This window comes from Rhinolophus hipposideros (genome assembly GCF_964194185.1).
Source record: "Rhinolophus hipposideros genome assembly, chromosome: 10".
NCBI classification, from domain to species: Eukaryota; Metazoa; Chordata; class Mammalia; order Chiroptera; family Rhinolophidae; genus Rhinolophus; species Rhinolophus hipposideros.
This window is the reverse complement of record NC_138056.1, coordinates 69065913-69092090: the sequence shown is the minus strand read 5'-3', so window position 1 is coordinate 69092090 and position 26178 is coordinate 69065913. Positions and strand designations below refer to the sequence as shown.

Here is a 26178-nt window from a genome sequence, read left to right as displayed (position 1 = left end):
GTGGTCTGAAGCGGGTCTCCAGAGATGGTGATTCTGCATCCTCTTGGGAGGGTCTCTGGTGCAGGTCCAGGACAGCCACTGGCTATAACCAGCCCAGGGCTACCTTGGAGGAGCTACAAAGTGACTGTTGGTTGTTTGCTGTTTCTGCTGGATCTGGAAGTGAGTGCGAGAGGTCACTCCGTGAACCAAGCATGGCTGCCTTTACTACTGGGCCTGGAGTACTGCAAAAATCCCAGGGCACCCTGAGACCTGCTGCCACCTGCTGGCTGCCCATAAATCTGAGCCACTGAAAGCTCCTTAGGCAATACTCAAGGTGAGTGAGGCAAGGTCTCAGGGAGTCACCAGAGTGGGGCGACTAGTATTCACCAGGTTAATGCACATTCAGATTTAGTGCTAGTGCTGAGCCCGAAGCCACTCAGAAAAAGGTTCAGGGCCTGAGGCCACCTGCTTGCCAGGGACTGAAGACATTGAATAATTTTTAAAGAAAGACTGAAGCACGGGCCATGTTCTGTTGCCTGCCACCAAAACAGCCTCTTGTTGTGTGTTAGGTAGATGGGGTGGGGTCTCATGGAGTCATCAGGGTGGAACCAATGGAGTTTACCAAGCTAATGCAGATTTAGATTTGTGTTGTGAGAAGAGGGTTCAACACAGGGATAATGGCAGTTGTACCTCCAACTTCAACATTGAAGTCACACAACACAGTCTCTCCCTATCTCTCTGACTCCTCCTGAGTCACGGTATCTCTGCCGGAACCCAGGGTGAGTGCCTGGGAGTGAGTCGGTCCATGTGCGGGCCCTTTAAAAGGATACCTGGGTCTCCACCAGCCTGCTACCTTACCTAGATAGACAGAATTCCCCTTGGTTTTCACAACCAGATGTGTGGGGGCTTCTTTTTCTGGCGCTGGTGCTCCAAGCTGGAGACTCTGGTGTGGTAAGCCCAGTTTGGGTCTGTGACCCCTCATTCCTCAGGATAACCTGTGTAGTTGAGATATCCCTCCTGATTTCAACCACCACATGTGGGTGTGGGGCCAGTATGTTTCTTGTCTCCACCCCTACTAGTCTCGATATGGTTTCTTCTTTATACCCTTAGTTATAGGACTTAGTTATAAAATACTTTGGCATAGTTTTACACTCACCAAAATTGTGTGTCCATTTTTTCAGGTGGAAAACTGATGTATTTATTATTTAAGGAAGAAAGGATAGTATTCATGCCACTTGATTGATAATTAGTAGAGTCACTTTGCTTTTATAATTGTCTACAGAGTTTAGAAATCTTTATATTTTCTTTTAGATAATGAATATAAGGTGAATCAAAACAATTAAATCTGTTTATTATTTACCTGAAGAAATGAGTGATTTTTAACTGATTGTGCAGATTTACTGATAATGTTAATGCTACAATCCTGTGACAACAAAAGGTGGCAACATTATTAATATCATGTAAAGAATTTTACTGATTAGAGTTTGATTATTTGAAACTCTAGTTGGATGCTAATTTTAGAATGTTTGTTTAGTTGCTCTGGCCCCTTATTGTTTCTCAGGAGTCAAATGGCATGGAAAATTACATTTTTATTACTTCTTTTTGTGCTCATTTTTATGAGAATTTTTTTTGTGGTTATGCCATTAAAAATTAATACTTTATGTTTAAGAACTCTCAGTGATGTCTTCATGGTAACAATCTTGTTCTTTGGGAAGGGCATGTACATGTGGGAGGATGTAATAAATCCTTAGTCTCTGTCAGACCTTTGGCAAATTACTTAACTTTCTGAACCTTAGTTTCCTCATCTGTAAAACAGGAATGTTCTAACCTACTTTGAATGATTTTGTTTTATAGATGATGTTACTCATGAAGAGCAGTCATTTAAAACTGGTCATTCATTAATAATTATAATAGTGAACATTAATTAAAACAGTGCAAAAACTGCCAGCTATTTATAAGCATTTAAGATACTCAGATACAATTAGTAGGAGAGACTAAAAAAAATGCCATTATCAAGGAAAATTACAAAGAACGATGAGTCAATTATTTTCAATCAATAGGTAGATATCAGTCATACACTAGGTACCTCCATCAAGTGCTTCATCAGTCTAATACAGCACCCTTCTTCAGGAGCACATTGACATTAGATTCACTTCTTCTGTTTCAATGGGTAAGTGCTTTGTATTCAGTGGGGTTTTCTTTTGTATGTTTGTGTGTGTGTGGGGGGGGTTGTTTGTTTTGTTGTTATTTTTTGGCAGTAAATGAATTGGAAAATGCTTGGAACAGGGAGGTAGAAGAACTGAATTCCAGGTCTGGCTCAAAGATTTAAACAGATCACTTTAAGGCATCTGTATTTCTAACACTACTTCTAATGCTACTTTCTAATACTACTTCTAATAATACTACTTCATTAACTTCACAGAATACAATGAGCTTTGTTTCATGAGGTGAAGCCTAAGAAATCAGCAACAGCTGAAAAAAAAAAGCCTTTGAAATTAAGGAGGATGAAGAGACAAATATGTAGCTACAGAAGTCACAACAATTCAGGCATGCAGCCAAGGCTCAGCTAGTGCAGAGGGCAGTGAAAGCGTTATTGGTGATTTCACTTAGAGGGTCAAGGCTAAAGACTGTTCACTTCCTTCAGGAATAAAATAGTGGCTGAAGGAGATGTGGTTAAAATCATATTGGTAAGAGTTTCAGAAAAAATACTAGCAGACAGGAAGAGGAGGGAATTCTGACTAAAGATATTATTAAACAGAGCTGAGGACAGAGGACTAGCTTTAAGCACCTGCCAAGAGCTTTTCATGTCGGAATAAAAACATATTATATCCAGAAAGCTAAGTGACAACTGAACCTATTATAGTGCGGCTGATGATATTTCAAAATACTTTAGGTATACAAAAAATATATATAAGTAGCAGTCAGTCTTTTCTGGAAAAAAATACTTATGTAACTTTGATTTGAGGAAAAACATTTCTATCTAAATTTCCGAAGACTATTTAATAAAATCTGGGAAATAGGCATAGCTGGAACAGATTTAAGGACCTAGTATGTGAATAAAAGTGAAGAAACAAATTTGGTAATCTGCTTAAATCAATGTAGGGGAACAATTTAGAATTGTACAAATATTTATACCAGATAGCTTGCCCAGTCAGAAATAAATCTAGTTCAAGTAGATTTCTTAAAACGTGGTATTCCTTAGATGGCTTGCCCTTTGGGCTCAAAAATCTTCACTATAATTATCTGTTAGTGCTATTGGTGTCAAAATCTCAATTTGAAGCAAACACCCCCCTGACCACCATTTCTTATCCTTCCTGTTCAGTCCCTCTAAAATTCCTACATTCTTGCAACTGCATTGATATCTATGATATGTTGACTGTACCACATTTTCACTGTCCCCACCACCCTTGTTTCCTCACATCTCTTCTTTCTCACATTATTTTCAGTCATTAAAATCACTTTTTCAATAAACACACCTTTGTAGCTCTCTCATTTTATTATACCTCATACACAAATCCCATTTCTGGTTAAATCCAATTAACTACACATCCTTTCCTTTGCTCACCAAATTGAACATGACTGTATTAAAACACACAAACTTGTCAACTGATGCCCTCTTAAATCCATAGTGTCCCATCTTTAGTGGGCCCTTAAAGCTATCTGGTTGCTAATTTTCTAAATGAGTATTTCACAACTATTTTTTTCAAAATTCTAACCTGTCATTCAATAGCCTCACTCTAACCTAATGAACTTGCTTATTACTGTTACTCCCTTCCTTGCAGATCCTAAGGTCTGCCTTCCTTTCTCTTACCATGGCTGCACAGTCTTGTTCTTAGTCAAGAGCATAGGTCCCATTCCTTTCACCTCACCCTTCTCATCAATTCAAGGACATTAGTCTTGCATCATCAGTTTTTGCCTCTCTACTAGTTCTTTCTTATCAGTCTGGAAACACGTTATTTATCTTATTTTTTAAATGAAAAAAATCTATCAGTTCCACTTATTCCTTTTGCAACTGCCCAATGTTTCTGCCTCTCTGTGCAGCAAAACTCCTCAAATTAGTATTCTATACTTTCCATCTCCTATTTCTTTCCTCTCCTGTCAAAATCATTAAAATGAGTCTTTCCTCCATCTAAGCCAGTAAAACTGCTAATGGCAAGGTCACTAATTAATTCCATATTATTAAATCCAATGTGTAATTCTCTTTCCTCATCTTACTTACTGTTTCATCATTGGACACAGTGATTAACTCCCTTGTCTTTGACGAACTTCCTTCACTTTGCTTCCAGGGCATGATGTATTCTCATTTTTTTCCTACTTCTTTGGCTGCCTAATCTCACTACCCTTCAATGGTTTCTCCTTATCTCCCTGAACTCTAAATGTTGGAATTCCCCAGGACTTAGTTCTTGGAGATCTCTTTTTTTATCTACATTCTCCTTGAGTGATTTCATCTGGAATTATTGCTCTAATGATAATCTATTTGCAGATAAATCCCAAATTTGTATATCAAGACTAGACCTCTCCTCTGAAGTCTAGTCTCATATGTACATCTATCAGACTTCTACATTCAGATATCTAATGGACATCTCAAATTTAGAATGTGCAAAATTGAGCTCTTGATTCTTTCCAAAGCATGTTCCTGCTGCTGTTTTGCTCATTTCAGTATAATGTCAGAACCATACTTCCACTTTTTTTTTTTTACCTCTGACGTTACCACCCTGGCTCAAATCTCCATAATCTTTGGATTACGATATTGTCCTGATCAGTCTTCCTGCTTCTGCCCTTCTCAGAACCTTCTCAGTAATACCTTCCTTGGCCAATATATCTAAATACCTGATCTCCTCTACTCAGGCTTCTCTGTCCGATCCCTATTTAATTTTTCTAGCACTTATTTTAGTACAATAATCTCTATATTTAATCTTGTGTTGGTGATTGTCTGCTTCCCTCAACATCTTCACACACAGACTATAATGCAAACTCAGTGAGGATGAAGATTTCTGTTTCTCGCCCAGTGCCTAAGATAATGCCAGAAATACAGTAGTTAGAAAACATTAATAATAAACTCCATTTACACTGTTGAATGAAAATGATGTGCATACATATATGCATGTATAATCACATACAATGGCTATAAATAGTCTAAAAAGCATGTCTTAGTTCAGATTGTTGCAACAAAGTACCATAATCTAGGTACCATAAACAATGGACATTTATTTGTTACAGTTCTGGAGACTGGGAAATCCAAGGTCACAGTGCCTGAAATTTGGTTCTTGGTAAGGGCACTCTTCCTGGCTTGCAAATGCCTCTCTTCTCACTGTGTCCTTATATGGTAGAGACAGAGAACTTTGGTTTTTCTTTCTCTTTTTATAGGGACACTAATCCCATCGTAGGGGCCAATTCTCATGACCTCATCTAAACATCATTACCTTCCAAAGGATCCACCTTCAAATACTATCACACTGCAGGTTAAAGCTTCAATGTATGAATTTTTGGGAGGGCACAAACATTCAGTCCATAACAATGCAATCAATTCTGTGAATATAAAAATTTTTCTTACAAAGGTTATGTGAAAAACTTTAGCCAAGTACAGAGAATTAAGTTCTGTTTTGTTCATTGTTTTTCTACTTCTGTTGATCACATCCTTGTTACTTTCTGAGTATGGAGACTGATCACATAACTTTATAATCCAAATTTGGATAGGTTTGAGAAAGAAAGAACACACAAAAAATAAATAAAACTACAGAATTTTTGGAATATTTATGGATTGACTCACATTTTTTAAATAAAAATGTGTAAAATAGTTCTTTTTAAAAGCTATTTTTAAAAAAATAAAATTCTTTCATTTGAATATGCAAAAGCGATCCAGATAAGATTCATGCAAAAGGACTTCTGTATAAATGTAACTTATTTTAACATAAACTTAATAGTAACCACTCAAAAAAAAAAAAAAATCCAGAACTGAGACACGAAATAGGGGGAAAGAAAGAAAGAAAATGGAGGGAAAAATCATAAAATACCACCAAATTAAAATAACAGAAACAAGAAGGCAAAAAAACAAAAACAAAAACAAAACAAAAAAAACCCCAACAATGTAGAAATGGAGCTAACAGAAAATAAAATACAAAATGTCTATAGGAAATTCTCATATATCAATAATCACCCTAAATGTAAATGGACTGAACTCACCAATAAAAAGGCACAGAATGGAAGACTGGATCAAAAAATAAAACCCAAACATCTGCTGCCTCCAAAAGACACATCTTACCTGCAATAACATATATAGACTCAAAGTGAAGGATAGAAAATGATACTCCAAGTAAATGGTATTCAGAGAAAAGTGGTTAAACATACATCTGACAAAATAGACTTCAAGATACAAAATGTAATAAGAGTCAAAGATGGACATTTCATCATGATAAAGGGGATGATACAACAAGAAGACATAAAACTTATCGATACATATGCTCCCAAACAGGGAGCACCAAAATATGTAAAGCAACCGCTAACAGAACTAAAGGGAGAAATTGACAAAAACACAATTATAGTAGGGGACTTACAAACTCCATTTATAGCTATGGATAGATCATCCAAAGAGAAAAATTAATAAGGAAATATCAGCCTTAGATCACACATTAGACAAAATGCACATATTTGACATGTAAAGAGCCTACTATCCTTGAACATCAGGCTATACATTTTTCTCTAGTGTACATGGAATATTCTCTAGATTGACCGTACGTTGAGACACAAAACTAGCCTCAGCAAGTTGAAGAAAACTGAAATCATACCAAACATATTCTCTGACCATAATGCTTTGAAATTGGAGATCAATTTTTTAAAAAGCAGGAGAATCCACACATATGTGGAAACTAAACAACATGCTACTAAAGAACGACCGGGTCAAAGAAGAAATAAAAGGAAAAATCAGAAGATATATAGAAACAAATGAGAATAAAATACAACATATCAGAACTTTTCAGATGCTGTGAAAGTGGTAGTAAGAGGGAAATTTATGTCATTACAAGATTAACTCAAGAAACAAAAAAAAATCTCAAATAAACAACCTAACATTACATCTTAAAGAACTAGAAAAAGGAGAACAAATGAAACCCAAAGTCAGCAGAAGGAAGATAACAACAAAATATAGAGCAAAATTAAATGAAATAGAGAACAAAACAACAATAGAAAAAAATTAACACAACAAAGATCTGGTTCTTTGAAAAGATTAATAAAATTGTCAACCCCCTGGCCAGAATTAGTAGGAAAAAAAAGAAAAAAAGACAAAAATAAACAAAATTAGGAATAAAAGAGAAGGTATGATGGATACCACAGAAATACGAAAGATCAGACAAGAAGAGTATGGAAGGCCATATACCACCAAATTCAATAACCTAGAAGAAATGGACAAGTTTCTAGAAATACATAACCTTTCCAGACTGAATCACAAAGAACTGGATAATCTAAATGGACCGAACAACAGTAAGGAAATTGAAACAATCATCCATAATCGACCCAAAAGCAAAAGTCCATGACCACATGGCTTCACTAGTGAATTCTACCAAACATTCAAAAATAATTTAATACCTGTCCTCCTCAAATGCTTCCAAAAAAAATTAAGAAGAGGCAATACTTCCTAACTCATTTTATGAGGCCAACAATACCCTGATACTAAAACCTGGTAAGGATAACACACAAGAAAGAAAACTACAGACCAATATCTCTGATGAACATAAATGCAAAAAATTCAAAATACTAGCAAATCAAATACAACAATGAATTTAAAAAATTTTACAACACAATCCAGTGTGGCATATTCCAGGGGTGCAAGGATGATTCAACATATGCAAATCAATCAATGTGATACACCACATAAACAGAATGAAGAATAAAAATCATACGATCATATCAATAGATGCAGAAAAAGCATTTTACAAGATACGACATCCATTTATGATGGAAACACATAATAAAATAGGTATAGAAGGAAAGTACCTCAACATAGTAAAGGTCATATATGAAAAACCCTCAGCCAATAGCATTTATAATGGTGAAAAACTAAAAGCTTTTCCTCGAAGATCAGAAACAAGAGAAGTATGCGCCTTCTCACCACTGTAGTTCAACATAGTGCTGAAAGTTCTAACTAAAGCAACAGGCAAAAGAAATAAAGAAAAGGCATCCAAATTGGGAATGTAGAAGTCAAACTGTTACTCTTTGCATAATACATCATTCTTTAAATAGAACAACTCTAAAGACTCCTAGGAATAAACTTAACAAAGGATGTGAAAGACCCATACACTGAAAACTATTAAGACATTATTATAATTAAAAGAAATTGAAGAACACATAAAGAATGGAAAGATATTCCATGTTCTTGAATTGGAAGAATAGACATAGTTAAAATGGCCATATTACCCAAAGCATTATTCACATTTAATGCAATCCCCATCAAAATTCCAAGCACACTTTTTAAAGAACTAGAACAAAAAAAAAATCATCAGATATTTTTGAAATCAAAAAAGTCCTTGAATAGCTAAAGCAATACTGAATAGAAAGAACAAGGTTGGAGGTTTCATACTCCCTGAGTCCAAATTATATCACAAAGCAACAATAATAAAAACATCATGGATTTGAGAAGAAAAACAGACATACAGCCTGATGGAATAAAATTGAGAACCCAGAAATAAACCCACATATATACAAGCAGGGAATTTTTGACAAAGTAGCCCAAAACATACAATTGAGAAAAGAATTCCTCTTCAATAAATGGTGCTGGGAAAACTGGAAAGTCATGTGTAAAAGAGTAGAACTTGACTGCTATCTGTCAACATATACCAAAATTAACTCAAATGGATCAAAGACCTAAACATGAGACCTGAAACAATAAATTACAAAAAAGAAAGCATGGGTACTAAACTTATGGACCTGGGTTTATAAAGGATTTTATGAATTTGACTTCAAATGCAAGGGTAAAAGTGAAAATAAATGAATGGGACTATATCAAATAAAAAGTTTCTGCACAGCAAAATAAACCTATCAACAAAACAAAGAGACAGCCAACCGAATGGGAGAAGATATTTGCACATAACGTCTCCAATAAGGGACTAATATCCAAAATATATAAAGAACTCATACAACTCAACAACAACAAAACAATCCAATTAAAAAACGGGCAGAAGACCTGAATAGACACTTCTCTCAAGAAGACCTACAAACAGATATAAGAAAAAGATATATGAAAAGATGCTCAACGTCACTAGCTATTAGGGAAGTGCAAATCAAAATCATACTGAGGTATCACCTCATACCTGTTAGAATGGCTATTATCAACAAGATAGGTAAGAAGAAATGTTATAAGAAGAATAATAATAAGAAGCAGAAGTGGAGAAAAAGGAAACCTCATACACTGCTGGTAGGAATGTCAATTGCTATAGTCACTATGGAAAACATATGGAGGTTCCTCAAAAATTAAGAATAGAATTACCATATGACCAAGCAATCTGCTGTCTGGGTATCTATCCAAAAAATCTGAAAACATTTATCCATCAAGATATACTTGCTCGATGTTTATTGTAGCATTATTCACAGAGACCAAGACATGTAAATAACCAAAGTGTCCTTCAGTAGATGATTGGATAAAGAAGGTGTGGTAAATACACACAGTGAAATATTATTCTGCCATAAGAAAAGATGAAATGTTGTCATTTGCGACAACATGGATGGATCTTGAGATTATCCTGCTTGGAGAAATAAGTCAGAAAACGCTGAGAACCATATGATTTCACTTATCTGTGGGATATAAAACTGAAAGCAACAAATGAACAAGACAAACAAGTGAAAACTCATGGACACAGACAATGTTTAGTGGTTAACAGAGCATAAGGTGGAAAGAGGGGAGATTAAAGAGGGTCAAATATATAGTTCAAAGGTGATTTGATTTTGGATAGTGAACACACAATGCAAATACATAGATAATGTGTAAGAGACATGTACACCTGAAACCTTGTGATTTTTACTCACCAATGTCACCCCAATGAATTTAATAAGAAAAGACTGGAAAAAAAATTCTTTCAAAAATCAAACAAAACATATTGGAATATACATTATAGGAAAATCTGAAAAAGCTTAGTATTTATTTTATGGAAATTTATAAATAACATAAGCAGAGTAATAATTCTAGGTACATATCCATATATTTTACTTAGTTTCTTGGTTACATGTGTGTCTAATGCTTTGTCATTTGTTTTCGTTTTTCTCTAAAAAATGTATTTTTTTCAATTCTTGACATCATAAATAGACTTTTTCTGTGGCCCATAATATATTTAATTGAGAAAATACTCTCTGTGGGTGCTAAATTATCGATATGGTCAAAGTGCATTCTACTAAGTAGAAGAGATCCTCAATTATATTGGGGGGTGGTATCAAAATGTATAAATATTGAAGACTAAATATTTTCATAATACTTTTTTCTCCACTCCACGTACTTTCTTCTGTTTATATTCGTAGAGTATCACAGTTTGTTTGGATTCAATTCTAAATTATATGTGTATTTCATAAAATTGCAAACAGTTCTCCACTTAGGATTCTTAATTTATAAAGAATATCGCTTATATTATGGCATTGTGGTACACCAAAATGTATATTTTATCATAAATCCCAAAGCAAAAAACTTTACTTTCAATTTCAGAATTTTCAACTGATCTTACAATAGCATTCACAATGGCATTACATATGTTATCTTCAATATGGATCACAAAGAGCTGTACTTTGATTCTGCAATTTTGATGAAAGATACCGATTCGTTATTCAAATAAACTTAATTGATAGAAATTTTGATCACATTTTTATAAAACCAGCACCTAATTTATTGCAAAATTTTTCTGCTGCTAATGGAGACAACACATTAACAGCTATTGCTTACCTTTTTTACTTGCACAAGAAAACTTGGAATAGAAAATGAGTGAAATTAATTTAGAGGAAGCGACATTCCTCTAAATAAAAAGTGAGATGCTTCATAGATTAATATGAAAATACAGAGTCAGGAGTTTCACATGTTACATTGTTATTTTTGGACACAATTTTCCTAAAATCTATTAATGTTTGAAGTAACACTGATGTTCCACAGCACATTTTTTTGTCTCCTGGTTTTTGGGTGCTCGGCTGCCTTCTTGGCAAATATCAACAAATATTTTGTACAACTTACATATTCATCGTTACTTTTCTTAAGAAACAGAAATTTAGTACTCAATTTTTCATTAAATATTCACTTTGGATTTTCTTCTCTTTTTTTTTCAGCTTTTGCTGTTGAAAGATTTAGTACTAAATAAAAAGCATTAACACACAATCAAATAAATAAATAAATAAATAAAATCACACTAGAAACTGACAAAACTACTATAGCAAGAGCATTCAGACTGCTCTCTACAGCCTACAACAGGAAGGACTGGCCTCTATTTCCTAAGCATGTTTCAGATATAAAGCTCCTTTGCAGAGCTGGATGGGAGAATGTAGTGGCATGTAAACATCAAGCAGGGCTTCGAAGCAGAACTGACTGATTTACAGGCTTATTTGTAGATCCAGTTGATCCAGGTTTAACTTAAAAGGGCTAGGACATATATGTTGGACAATTAAGTTTGCAAACTCATCCTAGAAAAAGTGCTAATACCTCATTGCTGAATATCACTATAGTCACCTTCAAATTACTCCTCTTGGTTAGCTATGCACTGACACCAGAGCCTAGTCCAGCCTTCAAAACAATTTTGGAACTCTTTTTCTGGAATGACCATCAGAGCTGTCGTTGTATTACCCTTGATTTCCTGAATCTCATCAAAATGTCTTCCTTTCGATATTTCCTTTATGTTTGGGTAAAGAAAGAAGTCATTAGAGGTCAGATCAGGTGAGTAAGGAGAAGGTTCCAATACAGTTAGTTATTCATTTACTGGCTATAAACTCCCTCACAGACAGTGCAATGTGAGCTGGTGCATTGTCGTGATGCAAGAGCCATGAATTGTTGGTGAAAAGTTCAGGTTGTCTAACTTTTACACGCAGCCTTTTCAGCACTTCCAAATGGTAAACGTGGTTAACTGTTTGTCCAGATGGTGCAGATTCATAATAAACAATCCCTTTGATATCGAAAAAAGGTTAGCAACATGACTGCAACAAGTTTTCGAACTTAATTGGCCAAACTCATAGATCACAAACTTATTAAAGCTAAGGGTGCAGAATGGAGGCAAGTTACCATGAGACATGAAAAATCACATATGAATAGTGATCTTGAACATGTTAACCTAGTGCATGTATGGTTCTCAGTCTCAACAATCAGATAAGTCACTACTCATCTCTTGAAGAAGGTAGAGAAAAAGACCAGAAATGCTCACCTCTTTCCCTCCTGAGTGTGAATGACATTAAAGGCAGAGGAACAGTAATAGCCAGATTCACACAGATGTGATACTGCCTGGAACATAAGGAAGATCTCTACCTTGCTTCAGAGTTAACTTGAGATGGCTGGCAAAAGATGAAGATGAAAAGACGGGCCAGATCAGAGATGATCTTCTTCGTTATGCCAAAGAGTTTGGAATTTATCATGAAGGGAAGGAGGCATGAGGAGACTTTAAAGATGATCACAATGACATTTTAAATATAGTAGTATTCTAGCACGAGATCATTTAAGAGGTTACTGAAATAGCCTAGCAAAAGATGAGAAGGCCTATATTATAAGAAATGATGAGGATGGAGACTGTATCTTATATTTTATTTTGTACATTGTTTAGTATAGCATGTTGTACAGGGTTGACATTTAATAAATTTCTATTTATTTTCATATATTGTTCATAACATTTAAAACTCAACTTGCTTTATCATTATATCCCTTTATATTAGCCTAAAGATAAAAATATATTGGGAACAAAATGAATTTACGCTGCATGTAAAATGGCGAGAGAGTCTTTCTAACTGTATCATGATATTTTCAACATTGAATATGTTCTACTTACTGAGAATAGTAATTGCACATTCTGAGACATATTTGTTTTGAACTGCAAAATTTGTTACAGACCGACATAGATCTTATTTCAGTTGTCACTGAAAAGCTTTGATCCAAGAGTAGAGAACAAAGCTTCAGATAATGAGAGAATGTTTTTCTAAAAGAAGCTGGCAAATTATTTTATAATTATAGTTTCAGCCCTCTTTAAAATAAAAATAATATATAAAACATAAGGATATTTAACAATGTTTTTTATGTATGTATTCATGCATATAATATTTACAAATAATGGATGTTCATTATAATATATATGGAAATTAAGATGCATGTAGAAGAAAATAAAGATTTTATATAATTCCCCATCCAGATATAATCACTGTACATTTTGGGCTATTTTATTTCAGTATTTAATAAAAGGTATTTATATGAGAAAAACTGTAATGTAGTCAGTCTTAACCAAGCCCCGAATTTAAAAGCTTCAAATGTTATTGTTAGCTATTTCCTTCACAGGAAATGAAAAATCCTTTTGTGAGCTACAAAATGTCTGTGTTTCTATCTGCACTGCTGTATTTACAGAGAAGCTAAAGGACATTTCTTTATTTTTACTTAAGTATTAAATCTTATGATTGTTGTGCTAGAATATCTCATGTGTTAAAATAAAAGTCTTTTACTCTATGGTGTCTGATTCTGATACTGGCCAATAATATAATGAGCAAATAATGACTGTTAGAGAAAGGCTATTAATGGAATGATTTGGGGACAATCACAAAACTGTTTTACAGACCAGAAGCCCTTAAGGCCTCTCACAGTTTGTGATCAGTCTACATTCAGTTCCCTTGCCTCCTGAGTGTGTCTACTGAGAGAACCTAACCCTGTTTGCTTAGAACTGCAGGATTCTTGAGGCCCAAATCCCAAGAGTGCCTGGAATTTCAGACAATGTAGCCAAAAGCAAGTCAATAAGCCTTCCTGTATCTCTGTTTCATCAGTAAGATGATAGTAATGGCTCGGAGAACTGAAGGTAAAACAATGATGGCAAAGCACTTTGCAAATACAAGTTCTTAATTGACTGGTCATTAAGGAAACCTATTAGGCAGTGATGACTCTCTAGAGGCCTCTGTCAAGTCACACTTTCCACCTAAATACAAACTGCTTGTTCACACATGCTGCCTATGTGTCACACAAACACCTCCCAGGATAAGAGTTACTCTTCAAAAGTTTAAACCCATTAGCATTCACAGAGTCAAAATTAGTAGTCAATGAGCAAATGGGCCAGAGGTCGAAAATGCCATCCCAGTGCCTGCCAAATAAGGACATGTGATTGGTGATGGGTGACAAAAATAGCCTGGCTATCCTGAATAGTAACAATGACAATAGCTAATGTTTATTTGGTGTTAAGTGCCAGATTATTTGCTAAGTGCTTTATAGGCATAATTTCATTTATTTTCACAAAAACTCAATGAAGTATATATATATATATATATCAACAATGAGCCATCAGGAGGTTGTTACTTGCCCATTACCACATAGCACCTGGTTGAGTCAATAGACTGCTGGAATATTGTTAACAAACCAGAATTTAAAAATGATGTATCCAATGGAAGGGTCTCCAATTCATTTATATAAAGTTGACAGCATAACCCTGACACCCAAACTTCACAAAGACAGCATGAAAGAGAAAGTTACAGGACAATTTCATTTAGGTAGGCAGGTAGATAGATAGGTAGGTAGGCAGATCGATGGATAGATAGAGAGACAGACAGACAGACAGATACGAGGTGTCATCAAACAATTTAGTGAATGTTTAAATAAAAACAATTATTATAGTAAAAGACACATTGCCATTAATCCCCTTCAAAATACTCCTCCTTCCTTCGAACATACTTATCCCATTGTTCTTGCCACTTTCTGAAGCAATTCTCGAAGCACTCTTTTGTGAATGTCTTTAGTTGTGCTGTGGTGGCTGCCTTCATGTCCTGAATCATTTTGACTTTTGGGAAGAGCTAGAAGTCGCACTGTGTCAGATCGGATGAATATGTGGATGAAGACACACTGTAATGTTTTTATTTCACAGAAATTTCCTTACCAGATGCAATGTGTGACACTGAGTGTTGTCATGATGGAGGATGATTTATGGCACACTTTAAAACACATCTTCTCTCAACCGTAGCTCACACCCAACTGACTGCACTGAACAAGCTGAAACTTGTCACACACTGTTAACTAAGGTTCAATGCGCTGCTTCCCATAGTGAAGATCGCTGCCTTTTCATTGGATGGCACTCAGCAGCAGCCATCCTATTCTCTGTATTTCTTGATCACAATGGAAAGACTCCATGTCACAGATCCACTTTTGGAATGAAAATTTCTGTCAAACAAAAACATTACAGTGGGTCCTCATCCACCTTATTCACTAGATTTGGCACGTGAGACTTCCGGCTCTTCCCCAAAGTCAAAATGACCATAAAAGGTAAACTTTTAAATTGATTCAGGACATCGGAGGCAGCCATGACAGCACCACTAAAGACACGAAAGAGGACTTCCAGAACTACTTCAGAAAGTGGCAAGAACAATGGGATAAGTGTGTGCAAAGTGAGGGGGTGTATTTTGAGGGAGATTAATGGCAATGTGTCTTTTACTGTAATATATTTTTAAAAATTTAAATATTCACTGTATTTTGTGATCACACCTCGTAGTCAGGTAGATAGATGGATGTTACTCGCAAATTGAATTTTGCAAAATAATCAAGTTTTTTAAACATAGGCAAGTAGAGGCGTTTACTATGAAATACAAGAATAAGGCATCTTAGGGTAGCTGGATGGCTCAGTTGGCTAGAGTACAAGCTCTGAACAACAGGGTTGCAGGTTCAATTCCCACATGGGCCAGGGCTCCCTCCACAATTAGATTGGCAACAATGAGCTGCTACTGAGCTTCTGGAAGAGTGGTCGGATGGCTCAGTTTGTTAGAGTGTGAGCTCTCAACAACAAGGTTGCTGGTTCAATTCCCCCATGGGATGGTGGGCTGTGCGCCCTGCAACTAAAGATTGGAAATGGTGACTGGACTTGGAGCTGAGCTGTGCCCTTTACAACTAGATTGAAGGACAACTCCTTGGAGCTGATGCGCCCTGGAGAAACACACTGTCCCTCAATATTCCCCAATAAAATTTATAAAGAAAAAAAATAAGGCTTCTTAATAATTCTTCAGTTCAATAGGCTAAAGGATAAAAATAATATACAATCATCTATATTAGCATTTTCTGATTGTATTTTGTGGATGACACCTATATTGTTAACAGGTATTCCAAGAAAGGAGTTTCTGGGCTTAAGTAAATATTAGGAATTCACCTCCCTTTTGAGAGTCATAGAGCAAATGCATATTAAATGCTCCAAAAAGTTCTGATATAAGAAGTCTGTTTAACTGTTTAACAAAGTGTTTTTAAACTTATTTAACCACAAGAGTCACTTGTTTTCTCAGATCACATGTTAATATTCTAAGGAATGAGTTTACGGACATTGATCTAAGCAGATGCCAAAATAGTATTAAATACAATTCTGTATTCATTCATGATTAAACCTCAATTGGCCATTTTTACATATGTTCTTTTAAAGTTTAAATAGTTTATAGAGAATCATTAGAGAGCATGATCTAAAAGTATGCCACCTTTCTTAGGAAAGTAAAATCAGAAATATACAAGATAAGCACAAAAATGAGAGCTTGAAAATAAAAGCCTTTGGACTATTTATAGTTGAGATCATGCCTTGATGAGGGAAAAAAGCTAGAATCACACCACCTCATTTTCCCCTATTGATGTGCCTTGCTAGTATCCTTCTGGCTTCACTGAGTCCCTTTCCTTTGAAAGCTCTGACGCATGCATGAACAAATACGACTTCCCCTAATTCTTTCTGCCCCAACAGACAGCCTCAAATGTTTTCAGTTTAGAAAAATCAAAAAGGAAACATTAAAAGAATGGGTTCCATATTCCCAACAATCTGGTGTGAAAAGAATATAGTTTGAACTCTAGAGTTCACAGACACCACCCTTTCCCTCTCAGAGATCTTATTACAGTAACTGGTCCAACAGCACCATGTCATTCTGTCCTGGAGTGACTGCAGACTACACAGGTGAAGTGGTTAATGTCTGATCCAAGAGAAAATGAGACCCATTCTCTTTCCTTGCATCATTAGACTTTGCCCTATGAATTCCATTTTTCTGTTTTTAGTAACTGTTCTTCATTGACACCAGTTGGCTGGAAGGAAGACCCTGTCTTCTACTCAGGGATAGGCATTTAGTATTTTCAGGCTTCAACAGGCTTCAATATTCAAAATACTCTTAAAATATGTTTAACATTCAGAAAATAAGAAGGAAGAGGGTAATATTTCTTTACAGATGTTGTCAAGGAAACATGCCTTAATGTCAGATGCATTTTTAAATATAACTAGGAAAAATATAAAACTAGGGAGGAATCATTCACACATAATATTAGTGTATGCATACAATTTTCAGTTTATTATAAGTAACTCATATATTATCCAGCTTAATCATTTAAATAACCCTGCCAGGTTGGCATTTTTAATACTATTCTATTCACTTATACAATAAATATTGGTTTAGAGGATACTCTGTGCCAGGAACTTTGATAAGCACTGGGAATACAAAATTAATAGATACTGCTTGTTCTCAAGATGTTTTACTTGGAGAAGACTGGTACACAAGTAGGACAAAATGCTTTAAGGACTAGATAGAGGTAAGCAGTTATCCTATCCTTGAGACTATGTAGATTGTACTGTAAGCCACTATTAAAACGTGTCAAAAAAAAATGTTCCTCTGCTCATAGTAGGTATACCCTTCTGCTGGCCAGAAAGTGGGAAGTCCAAAAAGAGCCCCAGATCTCCATGTGTTCCTGCAAAGGCACTCAACCTCATCCTATCCTCAAAATAAACAGTCTCGCTACTACGTTGTGCCTCGGGACCCTCAGGATTAGGCTAATCTCATTTTCTCCTTTTTCACTGCTCCTTCGCTGCTTCAATAATCCTAAAACTGCTAGGTCCTCCCTTATTCTGTGGACTCTAATCCCCATGTGGCTCTATTATTTTGCCCCTTTTGACCCCCAATTTCATTCCTCTTCAGTTTCTAAAACCCTTTTGCACATGCCCTACGGAAATGAACAGCTGATCATCAGCACACTCTCCTATACCTTTAATCTTTCTCTCAATTTTTTCCTTCACCATTTTGTTCTAAAGGAAACCTAGTTCTCCCACCACCACCTCCCCCCAACACTACTTTCCGTGCAGCCCTCTGATGTGGAGGTTATTTGCCCACAACAACACTCATATCATAGGGAAAGTGGGTGTGGGGTAGGGGATGCCTTCACTTCTCATTACTTCTTTCAGAATATCTCACTTTCTGCTCACTAAAACACCCAGCTGTGACTTTCATCTCACCTAACTGTATCTCCATTGACCCTCTATTATCAAGTTTTATATAACAGAAACTTTGCTTCTTCACTTTCATGTCTTGAAAATGTTAGCTCCTAGCTTATCTCATTTTCTAACTCTACTCGTGTCTTAACTCTTGGTGATTTTAATACCCATGAGGATAATTATTTTATTTTTCTGGCCTCTTAGTTTCTTCCTTCCTCTATACCAATGATCTTGTCCTCTAACCCACATCACTTCTTCACCCTCCTGCTCATACCTTTGCCATTACTAATAATTGAAATCCTTCCATAATCTCATCTACAAATATTCTATTTTTGAACTTCAACTCCATCCTTCCAGCTTACCCTCTTCTGTACCCTGACTCCAACAAGACTTCAATCTCACTAGAACCAATAATTCATCAATTTCACTGTCTTAGTCTGCTCAGGCTTCTATAACAAAATAACAATGACTGGGTAGTAGTTTAGAAACAACATAAATTTATTTCTCCCAGTTTTGTAGGCTAGAAACCTGAGATCAGGGAACCAGCATGATAAGGTGAGAGCCCTTTTCCAGCTCACAGACTTCATATTGTACCCCTTTATAAAGGCACAAATCTCCTTCTGCCCTTGTGACCTAATCACCTCCCAAAGGTCCAGCTCCTAATACTATCACCCTGGGCTTTAGGATTTTAATATATAAATTTTGGGGGTGAGTGCACTGCCCTTTCCTGTCTCTTTACCCAGCTTAAAAATCTATGATCAGTTGTTATGACCACTTCTTCCCATGTACCGTCTTCTCCGACTTCTTCCTCTTTAGGTTTATCATACTCACCTGGTGAAACCCAGACCTTTGCTAAATCCACTTCTCCACCTCCTTTATAACTGTATCCATGAGTTAAACACAGTTGGAGAAAAAAACACAAAACCATGCTGACATATTTCTCTTAAAATTCATTACCACTAACTCAAGTGAGCTCCTAATGCTGCCTGGAAATAACTGACTTTTTCTCCTGTTCTATTAGACAACTATTTTATACCAACCTCTTTCTGCTAAAACCTCCTCCTCAACTCCCCCTCCTCACTTACAGGTTGCTTGCGATGTAACTGAATGAATAAAACAATAGGTAGAGAACTTCCATTAAATTCCTACCACCACAATCACCCACTTACTGACATTTGTGCTGTTTTCCTACTTCTTTTCCTCTGGAGAGACTGTCATAGCCCTAGCTGAGGACACTCTACTGTGCACTAGATTAGAGTGCCATCACATACTAAGAAGCATTGCTCCAGCAATTCTCTCCTCTGAGTAACCATCAATTTCTTCCCTTCCCTATGCAAAACTCCTTGGGAAAAAAATCTTTTGCTTTGCTTTCTTTAAAAGGTCTCTTTTCAGTCTTTCTTAAAACTACTCCAATCATACTTTTGCCCCTGACCCTATAACTACTCCTGTCAAAGTAACCACTGAATTACATATGAGTAAAATTTTATGGTCAAGTCTCTGTCTGTTACTTCATCTACTAGCATCATTGACGCAAGGGATCCTTTTGTTTGCAATACTTTATTTTCTTGACTTTTGCTGTTATTATTATTATTTTTTAATCCTACCTAAGTGGCTGTACTTAATCAGTTTCCTTTTCTGATTCTTTATTTCCAAGACTTCCAAATTTTGAAGTGCTCTACTCCTAGAAATTGTTTCTCACCAATACTTACTTCCATGATGAGTTAATCCAGTCTCATGGCTTTAATTACAATTTACATGTTGATGACTCCAACTGTTCTCATATGTCCAACTGCCTTTAAATATTCTCATACATATAGGGATTTCACTTAAATTCCACAGGCTTCCAAACCTACTTTCCCATTTAGTAAGGGTCAATTCCATTCTTCTTGTTCTTCCAATTTTCCAGTCAACATCCCTAGAGTCATTCTGTACTCCTTTCTTTCTTTTACATTCCAATTCCAATAAATCAGAAAATCCTGTCACTTATCTTCAAAACATGTCTAGAATCATACCACTTCTCATCACTTTTACTACCAAACACTCTGATCAAAGCACCCTGTTTTGTTTATCTAAATTTATACAATAGCATCATGACCTATCTCCTTGTTTCTACCATTATATACGACAGCCACTCATTTTTTGCATAGTAGTCATAACAGTCCTTCAGAAAATAAGTCAGATAGTGCTCCTCTCCTCAACCTCTCCAAACATTTCTAATCTTGCTCATATTGACAACTAAAGTACCTCAGTGACCTGTAAAAGACTACATATTCTGGCCTTTACTCTCTCTGTGACCACATCTCCCATCATGCTTTCCTGTACTCACTCAACACCAGTCACACTAATCTCTGCTATTTCTCACATGGGCAGGTCTTTTCTGATCACGTTACGTAAATTACAAACACTTACCCCTATTTCTGGCACCCTTTATCCCATTCACCCTACTTTATTTTCTCTTCATTATACTTAACACAATCTGACATATTAGATACTTGTTAAAATTTTGTTCTGGATTCCTCCAATAAAATATAAATTATTTGATACAGGGACTCTGCTTTGTTCACTGCTGAGTTCCCAGCATGGAGAAAAGTGCATGTCTGATAGTAGGCACTCCCTAAATATGTACGGAGTGAATGAATAATAACTCGAAAATGTTTATCATCAGCACCATTCTTTTTCCCTAGTGTAGTGCCAGATCTATATATCCATTTGCCTACAGGATTTTACAGGTGGATATTCCAAATGCACTCATAAATCAAATCCCTTCCTAGGCTGCTCATTTTCTTATCACTCTTATTTTATTCCCTTTGCTATTTCTATCTTAGTTAATGGCACCCCAATCTAATCTAAACCTGCATGACTCTCTTTCCCTCAATCTCACTTTACATTATCCAGTTTATCAACCAACTTCTGTTAATTCTATGTCTTCAATATCCCTCAAGTCTGTCTTTTATTCTTCAAGTTCACTGCCAGTGTCAATGTTTAGGGACCCGTTAAATCTCACATAATTTAGAACACTGTTAACTGGGCTCTCTTACCAACTCTCTCAAATCCATCCTTCTTACTGTTGGCAGAATGACTATTACAAATAGAGGTACTTCTTTGCTCTCTTTACTCCCATAGCATCCTTTGCATGCTTTTGTTAACATACTTTCCCAGTGTATTTTAATTGTTTCCTGATTGCATTTTTCCATAAACCTGATAATGCACTCTAATTCACCAGTGGAACCAAATCTCATATGATAAAGTGACTTGCCTAAGTTCCCAGCAAGTGACTAGATTCCAGGTTTGTGATTTCTACTCCAGAAATCCAGAAATCACTTCATTTACTTATACATATTTTTTTTTTATAATTAAGATTTTATTTAAGTAACATTACAAGGATAAATTGAGAGAGTTATTCAGCAGAAAAAGAAACTTCTCATCTTTCGCTTTAATCATCTGGATATTTCAGATTAAAATTTTACTTATTATGTAATTATTTGCTTCCATGTGAAAGTTCCAGTATTTAGAATAGTACCTGGCACATAGCTGGTACTCAATAAATCTATTTTTAAAATGAATGAATAAATGAGTGAATAGTTTTCTGATGTGTTTCCAGTTTGAAATAAAATTCACATTTGAAACCCTCTGAATTTATTGGTTTACATTAGGAATTTCACATTTTAAGCCTCCCATACAGGTACAGCAGCGTGAATGTTCAAATGGAGATTTAATTTTTATTTTATGTAACATCCCTGTTATATATATGTGTTGACATAGTGCCTTATATATAAAAGCAAAACAGAGAATAGGGAAAATTTTTAGTGAAACATGAAGTTCCCCTACTCTAAATCTTTTATGTGCCATATATTTTTATGTCACTGTACCTGCAATATGTATTTTAGCTAAAATATTATATATATTTGCATATTTTTAAGTAAATGTATACATTTTAGTAAAAATGTTAATTTGGTCAAACTATTTAGATTAATTTATAATTTCTTCACTTTTCCTTGCAGATATTGACAGGACGTCACATCACCATGCACCATTCTTGGTATAAACCTAAATAAGAATGAAAAGATGAAAAAATATGTTTTTTTTCTCTTTTGTTTCAAATTATTTGGGTTCTTGTGTGCTTTTTTTTCTCTCTCTCTTTTTTTTTTAAGTTTAGGAAACCAGGCACTGTTTATTTTCATGCTGTTTATAAGTGAAACGCTTTGACATAAACCCCACATAGTTTAGAAATATATACTTTGTTTGTTTAAACAAGTGATCGTCTTCTTATCTTTGGTTAATAGGAGTTTGAAAAGAGCTGCAAGCATACCTGCTACTGTCCAGGTAAGAATATGAATTTATATGTTATTTTTCGATGTAATTTATCATTAGATTAGTGATAATCATAAAAATAACTGAGAAAAATTAAAAGAAGACTGCACATCTAATTTAATTATTTTTCCTCTAGAATTGAAGATATAAACCTCGACAGAAGTAGGGAAAAGTTCATTTTATTTTTTTCAAAGTAAATTGGGAGAAAAGCGAAAGAACTGGCATAAATCAGACTTTTGGCACGCTGTAAGTCCAAATGCAGGTGAATATGTGATCTTTAAAAAAGATAGGAAAATGCCAGTGTCATAAAGAGTGATATATGAAGAAATTTTATTTCCATTTATATTGAATAGAAGACTTGAAATGACAAATCTTGAACAACATATTCAAGGGCAAGTTATCTCAAATTTCCAAGGCCAATGTTATCATGATGGCTGTTATTTTGTACCTTTACTTTGACAATCCTGGATGTAATCTGATTTTTATTGAGCTATGGATGATTTAACCACATCTGTTTTCCTAATTCAACAAAACACTATTATAAAGTTAAGACAACACAGAATGATCTATGGATGGAGAATATCATTTTTATATGCCCTGAACATTGTACTGAAATTCCAGATAATGGTGACAAATAATGTTACATACCAGTATTCAATAAATCACAAACAGGAATGAGGCCAGACCTAACTCAGAAAACACCAAAGATATAACTAACAAAGCAAATGATGGACCATTACTCATAACCGTCCTATAAGTTATGATTGAAACCAAATGGAAACAATAGATCATAAACTCAAATGAGAGATGAAAAATTTATTAAATCATATCAGCAATTGCAAATGTGATAATAGACATGTTTATTAATCAGAAAAGAGCCTAGTAAAAAAGAGCCCAGTAAAAGTGTAACCAATATTATAAAGCAATAGAAAGGGTAATATCTATGGGCAATTTTACTTTTTCTTTAAGATAATGAGCCTATTGGCCTGTGCTGGGCAAGTAGTAGATGTTTAGTTAATATGTTACTTTTTAAATAAAGATTAGCAATGGAAAGGAATTAGAAAAATGATCAAGACTAGTTCTCACAACTTTTTGGTAAGAAGCATATATGTTTTATCTGGGAGAGTTAAATATAACTCTTTTTTTGTCTCATATCCAAAATAACATGAGAACTTATAACCAACATGGAAATATAAATACTCCTCATACAATTTGAACCATGTTATCTCTGCATGTCTTCAGAATCCTAGGAGAAAATAAAGTGCTTAATTTTTACAGTAAATGTAAAAAAATAAATCAATCAAATAGCAATCAATTAAACCAATACATATTGGGAATTCTTTACGTGCCAGACACTGTATGAATACTAACTATGAAAGATGAGTAGGTTGGAGGGAAAACATACACAAGTAATTGCAATATCCTCACATTTGGTATAGTGTAGAAGACAATAATATACTATTGAAATACAGCAGAAAGGACAACTCACTTTGCCTGTACTGGGTAGGTAGACTTGAGGCCATGGGAAAGCTTTTTTAGGGAATGATCACTTAAGCTGGATCTTGAATGTGAAGTCAAAGTTTGACAAATCAGCAGGTGTTGGTAAGGACATTGTAGGCTGATGGATGATCAGAATGTGCAGTATTGTTGCACAAACATTTTCTGAGCAGCTTCAGGCATACCACATTTTATTATGCTTTGCTTTGACTTCACAGATACTGTGTTCTTTACAAATTGAAGGTTTGTGGCAACCCTGTGTCGGGCAAGCCTACTGGTGCCATTTTTCCAACATTTGCTCACTTCGTGTCTCTGTCACATTTTGGTAATTCTCACAATACTTCAAACTTTTCCATTATTATTATATTTGTTATCGTGATCTGTTATCAGTGATCTTTAATGTAACTATTATAATTGTTTTGGGGCACCATTAACCATTCCCATATAAGACTGAAGTTTATAAACGTTGTCTGTATTCTGATGGTTCTACCAACCAGCTGTTCCCCCATCTCTCTCCCTCTCCTTGACCCTCTCTATTCCCTGAGACACAATATGGAAATAAGGCTAATTAATAACCCTACAACGGCCTGTAAGTGGTCAAGTGAAAGTGAGAGTTGCACATCTCTCACTTTAAATCAAAAGCTAGAAATGATTAGGCTTGGTGAGGAAGGCATGTCGAAAGCTGAGATACGCTGAAAGCTAGACCTCTTGTGCCAACAGTTAGCCAAGTTGTGAATGCGAAGGAAAGTTCTTGAAGGAAATTAAAAGCGCTACGTAAAAGTGAACACACAAACAAAATACCCTATTGCTGATATGGAGAAAATTGTAGTGGTCTGAATAGAAGATCGAACAAGTCACAACATTCCCTTAAACCAAAGCCTAATCCAGAGCAAGGCCTTAACTCTCCTCAGTTCTATGAAAGCTGAAAGAGGTGAGGAAGGAATCTGCAGAAGAAAAGTTTGAAGCTAGCAGAGGTTGGTTCATGAGGTTTAAGGAAATAAGCCATCTCTATAACATGAAAGTGGAAAGGGAAGCAGTAGGTGCTGATGTAGAAGCTGCAGCAAGTTATCCAGAAGGTCTAGGAAGATAATTAACGAAAGTGGCTACACTAACCCACAGATTTTCAGTGTAGATGAAGCAGCCTTACATTGGAAGAAGATGGCATCTAGGAATTTCATAGCTAGAGAGGCAAAGTGAATGCCTGGCTTCAAAGCTTTAAAGGACAGCCTGAATACCTTGTTAGGGCCTGATGTAGTGGTGACTTTAACATGAAGCCCATGCTCATTTAGTGCTCCCCAAATCGTAAGGCCCTTAGGAATCATGTTAAATCTGCTCTGCATGTGTTATATAAATAGAACAAAACCTGGGTGATGGCATCTGTTTACAACATGGTTTACTGAATAAACTGTTGAGAACTACTGCTCAGGAAAAAAGATTCCTTTTAAAACATTACTGTTTATTGACAATGCACCTGATGGAGACATACAATGAGATTAATGTTGTTTTCATGCTTACTAACATAACATCCATTTTTGCAGCCCATGGATCAGGAGTAATCTCAACTTTCAAGTTTCATTATTTAAGAAATATATTCTGTATAGCTAGAGCTGCCATAGACTGATTCCTCTGATGGAACTGGGCAAAGTAAACTGAAAACATTCCTGAAAGGATTCACCATTCCAGACATCATTAAGAACATTTGTGATTCCTAGAAAGAGGTCAAAATGTCAACATTAACAGGAGTTTGGAAGAAGTTGATTCCAGCCCTCGGGGATGATGGTGAGGGGTTCAAGATTTCAGTTGAGGAAGCAACTGCAGATGTGGTGGAAATAGAAATAGTGCAAGAATTAGAAGTAGAGCTTGAAGGTGTGACTGAATTGCTGCAATCTCATAACAAAACTTTAACAAATGAGGAGCTGCTTCTTACAGAGAAGCAAATAAAGTGTTTCTTGAGATGGAATCTACTCCTAGTGAAGATTATTTAAATGACAACAAAGAG

The 26178-nt window shown here is 35.5% G+C and overlaps 1 protein-coding gene across 1 annotated transcript in view; it reads right to left on the bottom strand.

Annotated features, from left to right (window-relative positions):
- The window catches only part of CNTN5 (contactin 5), a 1322225-nt gene that overhangs the window by 181809 nt on the left and 1114238 nt on the right, over positions 1–26178 (bottom strand). The gene's annotated exons all lie outside the window — the stretch shown is intronic.